The 6,256-nt window shown below is 33.9% G+C and overlaps 1 non-coding gene across 1 annotated transcript; it reads left to right on the top strand.

Moving 5' to 3' along the window:
• The first annotated feature begins 5,607 nt into the window (after nucleotides 1-5,607).
• Nucleotides 5,608-5,680, top strand: TRNAR-CCG (transfer RNA arginine (anticodon CCG)). Its single transcript has one exon. It is a non-coding gene; the product is annotated as a tRNA-Arg (tRNA).
• The last annotated feature ends 576 nt before the right edge of the window (nucleotides 5,681-6,256 follow it).

Genomic DNA, 6,256 nt, shown 5'->3' with positions numbered 1-6,256 from the left:
ATTTGGAACCAGTCTGTTGTTACATGTCAGGTTCTAACTGTTGCTTCTTGACTTGCATGCAGATTTCTCAGGAGGCAGGTCAGGTGGTCTGGTATTCCCATTTCTTGAAGAATTTCCCACAGTTTGTTGTAATCTACACAGTTACAGGCTTTGGCATAGTCAATGAAGCAGAAGTAGATGCTTTTCTGGAACTCTCTTTTTTGATGCGTAGCATAGTTCTCTTAGATGTTACAGCAGTTTACAATGTGAAATGTGAGAAGACTAAACAGCAGTACTTTAAAGAAAGATAGGACTTGGAGTCTGAGCACTTAAAATTTTTCAATGTGGCAAACAATGTCTTTGCTTTATCTTATTTGGTAAGGTGCTTAAATTTGGTATGTCTTACACATCACTGTAAGAAGGGTTTTAATGATACTTTCTTTTCTCTGTCTTTCTCTCTGCCTCTTTGGTTTTCTTAATAGTTTAGGAAATTTGACTTAAAAACAATAAACAAAAAAATCATTTGGCTTGTTAAAATATGGAGAAAGGGAGCTTTTTAATTTTAACCTCAATGACTCTAGCTCAATAATTAAAAAAAAACAAACACTGAAATTAGAGGAGAAATTTAAATTGATGAACTCACTTCTTTCCTGAATAGGATAACCCTCCAAATACGGCAATTGTTTGTGAAATCTTTCTTTAGCTTTGAAAATTAACTTTTTGGTCCTTTATTTCCATGCTGTACTTTTTTTCAGGAGACTGAATATTGTCATGAACTCAAAAGTAGATTTGTAAAGAAAAATTAGTCCCAAATAATAGTCAACTGGTTGAATTCTGTCCTATTAATATAGTGGGAATAACAGGATTATATTTGTTTGGTCTTTTACATAAAAACACCATTTCTTTAACCCAAAGAGATTCAGGTTTTGCGTAGAGGTGGATTAATCAAAATGCCCACTGAAAACAGCTTGCTCAGCTGCTGCCAAGCCTTGAGCTGACATAAATGTGTTGCAGCCAGATGCAAATGCAGCCCATGTATTGAAAAAATATTAAAATACTTAATGACACAGCTTATAGAAGGTATTCAAGTTTCATTCAGGTTCTAGTGTCTGAAAGTCTCTTACGACTTTCCTATTTCCTTTTGTTTCAGGACATTGAAATGAGTCTGACTCAGAGCCAAGATATGCATATTTATATGTTTTATAAGAACAACTAACCTTGAAAAAATGCAGAATAACTTGGAGAGGGCTGAATTATGCTTACTTTTCAAATTCCCAATAGTCCTTTATTTTCTGAACAGTTATTTAACATTCTTGTGAGTGAAGTGCTTTTGAAAGGAGCATTTATTAATGTGCTCAATATATTTATTTATGGCCTGATATATTTTAAAAATAGCATGTGTCCGAGATTTGGAAAATGTTGTTAGGCTTTTTTATTGTCATTTTACTTGCTTTGGAAGACTTATATTCTCAGTAAGTATTTTAATTTTGACTGGAAAAAAAGGAGGAAAGATGAAAAAAGGAAACCCACTAAAGTGTTAATAGTGTACAGTTTTTTATTCAGAATTCTCTTTACCAGAGTCTCAAATAGCATTTCTGTAAATCACACATGCAGTGATAATTGATTTTTATAGTGATGAGTTTTATTTTTATAGTGATGAGTTTTAGTTATTGCTACATATTGAAGAACTTCTGAATCATTAAAGAAACATTATGATTTGATTAGTTTGGTGTTAAGTTTTAAGAAGATTATATATCCTTTCAAGGTGCAATGTGTCATTCACCAAGCTGTTCCTCCTGCTTGGGAAAGCTGGTGAAGGCAGGTTAAACATCCATTATATTAGCATATATTGGATTGAAAGGGACCTTTTTTCTCTATATGGGCTTCATCTGTGGCATAATATTTTAGAAATACATCTAGATAGTAGCTGAGTGCATCCTGATCATGTCTAGTTTTAGAGGAAACCAGATATTTTGGCTCAATTTGGACTGTCTTCTGCATTGATCTTTCCATGAGTCTGCCTCTTGCCTCCTTCCTTCCCCTGTACATCCCTCACAAATTTAAAAAGATATTTATAAAATATACTTTTATTTGTGCCACACTTCTTCTGCTCATCAGCCTGCCATGTGTTCTTCCTCTGTACCCCGCCTCCCACTTCCATTTCAGTCTCTTTTTTGGTTGGCATCCACAAGTTTGGGGTAGTGGTCAGTGGAAGATAGAAAAGGGTACAAAAAAAAAAAAAGAAAAGAAAAATGGTTAAGATGGTAAAAGAGGAGGTGAAACAACTATAGGAGATAAATTTGAGTTTTTAGAAACTCAGGGCATATAATTTCCAGTTTACTTGGTTTGTGTGCAATATGGAAATACAAGTTGCCCTCTGTATCTGTGGGCTCCATGTATGTGGAGTCAGCAAACCACAAACTGAAAATATTTGAAAAAAATCCAGAAAATTTCAAAATGCAAAACTTGAATTTGTTGTGCACAGTGGCAACTATTTACATAGCACTTTACATTGTATTAAATATTATAAGTTATCTAGAGATTACTTAAACTACAGGGGAGGATATGTGTAGGTTATATACAAATATTGTATCATTTAGTATAAGGAACTTGAGCATCCATGGGTTTTGGTATCTGTGGGAGTCCTGTCCTGGAACCAATCTCCTTTAAATATCAAGGGACACATATTGTCTTAAGTTTCTCAAGATGGTTTTATCTAGTGAGGAGTATGAGCTCGGCTGATTTCCTCTGTCAGAAATTGCAGATAATGTCACTGCTTTGGAAACCAATGAGTGATGATTCAGTCTAGGAATACATGTATCTGCAATATTATTGGCATTTTAATGTTCGGAATGATGCTAAAGCTGAAACTCCAGTACTTTGGCCACCTCATGCGAAGAGTTGACTCATTGGAAAAGACTCTGATGCTGGGAGGGATTGGGGGCAGGAGGAGAAGGGGTCGACAGAGGATGAGATGGCTGGATGGCATCACTGACTCGATGGACGTGAGTCTGAGTGAACTCCGGGAGTTGGTGATGAACAGGGAGGCCTGGCTTGCTGTGATTCATGGGGTTGCAAAGAGTTGGACACGACCGAGCGACTGAACTGAACTGAACTGATCTATGTATAATTACATCTGATATCTAAGAAAATATGAGTCTGAGAAGCTCTCTTCTAGAATCAGGTTGGGAAAGATCATTTCACTCTTGGACCCCCATGTGATTGTACCTCATGGATAGCACAATAGATTCTGAAAAGAGATGAGTTGGACAAAACAAAACTGTGAGATTGGGGAAGTTTTTCATACCATATTTAACTTCCCCATATGGCATTTTACTTTATTTTCAGACCCTCCCTCTAACATCTTGTTGTTTCAGAGTTTCTTCTCTTTCATTTTACCCAATTGGAGCTCCTCCTAAAAAATAGGAGGTTGAAATTTATGTCAACTCTGTTTACATTTTAAGCCATGTTTATTGTAAATAAGATACAGATTCAGAAAATTATCCAAATCAAATATATGGTGCAATGAATTATAATAAGGTAAGCATTGTCCAGGTCAAGAAATAGAACCTTTCCAGAGGTGAGAGAGGAGGCGACTCGAGAAACCTCTTCTATTTGTACCATTCCTATTATAACCCTCTTCCTCCTGCCATTATCCAAACTTTTACAGTAATAATGACTTCCTTGAATCTTTTTTATAGTTTTAACACTAAAATATATATCCCTAGACACTCTAGTTTGGTTTACATTTTAAAAAATTTGACATGCTTTTAAGTCTTCTTAAAATCTCTATTTAACCCCATCCCTTTCATTTCTTTACAGTGTATCTATCTGTTTAAAAAGTTGGAAAATTTGGTATGTAGAGTTTCCCACAAACATTTTCTGGATTTTAGTGATCCTATCCTTTTGGTACAGTTCAGTGTGTTTCTTTGTCATGGATGTTTCTAACACATTGGCTGCTAAATCCAGAGGGAGGATCTGATGCAGACTTGATTCCTTTGTCAAGACTATACATAATATTTGTATTAATAGTTATAGGAGGTACATGTCTAGTTTTCTCTCTTTTTGTAATTTTTTTTGGGCAGCAATTGATATTTAATGCTTATATCAGTCATTCATTGGTAGTTATGAATGGTATTTTCTACTTTATTATTTCTTTTTTCATTGTTGATTGGGATACTTTTATAAAGAGACACTTCCCCTTATCTCCCATTCAATTACCTAGTTGTTCAATCGCTCAGTCGTGTCCGAACCTTTCATACTGTTCATGGGGTTTTAAAGGGTGCTGTTCATATAAAAGAAGCTAGATCATATTTGCTGCTGTGCCTTTAAGTATTAGTTTTCAAGATAATGAGTTAGGTCCCTATCATTATCTGAAGGTGATCAATATTTAAAATTTTATTATGACCTCATGAATTTGAACATACAGTTAGATTTCAAGCCATTGCAATTTGTATCACTGTTGAAGCTCACATACTGTATGATTAAATTATTTAATCCTTATGTTTCTACTGGATATAGTCATTATTTTCCATCTAGGGATGACTTCTTCAGTAACTGAGTCTTTTTTTAACTTTTATACTTTTATTTTAAATTTTTTCCAGTTTGATTGAGATATAATTGACATATAGCACTGTGCACAGCATAATGACTTCATTACATATATTGTGAAATGACTACCACAGTAAGGTTAGTCACCATCCATCATCTTATACAAATAAAAAAGAGAGAAAAAAATGGTTTTTTTTTCATTTTTATGATGAGAACTCTTAGGAGCTACACTCTTTTTTTTTTTTTAATTTTATTTTATTTTTAAACTTTACATAATTGTATTAGTTTTGCCAAACAACTTTCCTTTCTATCATACAGCAGTTTTATTTATTATCATCATGTTGTAATTTCCAATATTTATTTTGTAACCAGAAGTTTGTACCTGTTAACACTTTTGTGTCTGGCTTCTTCAGACACAAAATATATATCTGGCATCTTCATCCTGCATAATGTTGAAATTCATCTATGTTATTGCCTGAATCATTAGTTCATTTTAAAAAAATTTATATTAAGGAGTATTATGGATGTACTGCATTTTTTGTTTGTTTTTCTGTTTTAAATCACTCATTTGTTTATAGAGTTTATTCTTCTGTCTCCTTCTACAGAATATAAGTGGCTTTATTCTATTGTTTTAATAAAAGAAAAACATGTTTAATCATAAATACATAAAAACATTAAAAGAGAAAATGAAATGAATTTATAATCCCACCACCCCAAACTAACCACTGTTAACATTTTGATCAATACCCTTCCAGAATTTTCTGTGCATAATATATAGAAATAAAATCATATTTGATTCTACTTAATGTTATCCTTTAAAAATCTGTATGTGATAAATGTATTTTCATGTGAATAAATACAGATTGTCTCATCATTTTTAATGTATGAATATAAATTCATATTTAAACAATTTCTATTTTTCTACCAAAAATAATGCTATTGAATAATTACTGAAAATAATGCTATCATATATAATTGCTTTTGTATTAGAAATGCAGGACATTTCCTGACCCAGTTATATCTCCTTAGAAATTTCTGAATGGGTAGCGGAATAGAAGACAGCAAACTGCCAGAACTTCCTTGGTGGTCCAGTGGTCAAGACTCTGAGCTCCGAATGCAGTGGGCCTGGGTTCAATCCCTGGTCAGGGAAGTCGATCTTGCATGCTGCAACTAAGCGCCCACATGCTACAAGGAGATCCTGTGTGCCACAACTAAGACTCAGGGCAGACAACAGCAATGAGACCGTGCACTGCCTCTCTCTCTGCACAACTGAGGGGTTAATCTAGGGTTCCATAACTTGTGACTTAATTCAAAGTGATGAGATGAGTAGTAGCAATTAGATTTCTTCTTAAAAAATTTATAATTGTGAAATTGTGAACCGACAAACTGCTGTAGTCACTGATAGCATTTTTTTTTTAGGGTGCAGTAGTTGTGATACACGGGCTTCGTTGTCCAATGACAACTAAGGAACCTGAGGGATCTTTCCCAACCAGGAATCAAACCTGTGTCCCCTGCTATGCAAGCAAATTCTTTTTTAAAAACTATTTTATTTTTTATTGAAGTATAGTTGATTTACAATGTTTCAGATATATAGCAAAGTGATTCTATGTATATATTCTTTTTCAGATTTTACCATTATAGGTTATCACAAGATTGGATATAGCTCCCTGTACTATACAGTAGGTCTTTCTTGTTTATGTATTTGATATATAGTAGCGTGTATCTG

This window comes from Bos grunniens, chromosome 10 (assembly GCF_055505025.1).
Source record: "Bos grunniens cultivar Pamir isolate PY7600 chromosome 10, Bosgru_T2T1.0, whole genome shotgun sequence".
In the NCBI taxonomy this organism is placed as follows: domain Eukaryota; kingdom Metazoa; phylum Chordata; class Mammalia; order Artiodactyla; family Bovidae; genus Bos; species Bos grunniens.
This window is presented reverse-complemented; position numbering and strand designations above follow the sequence as displayed.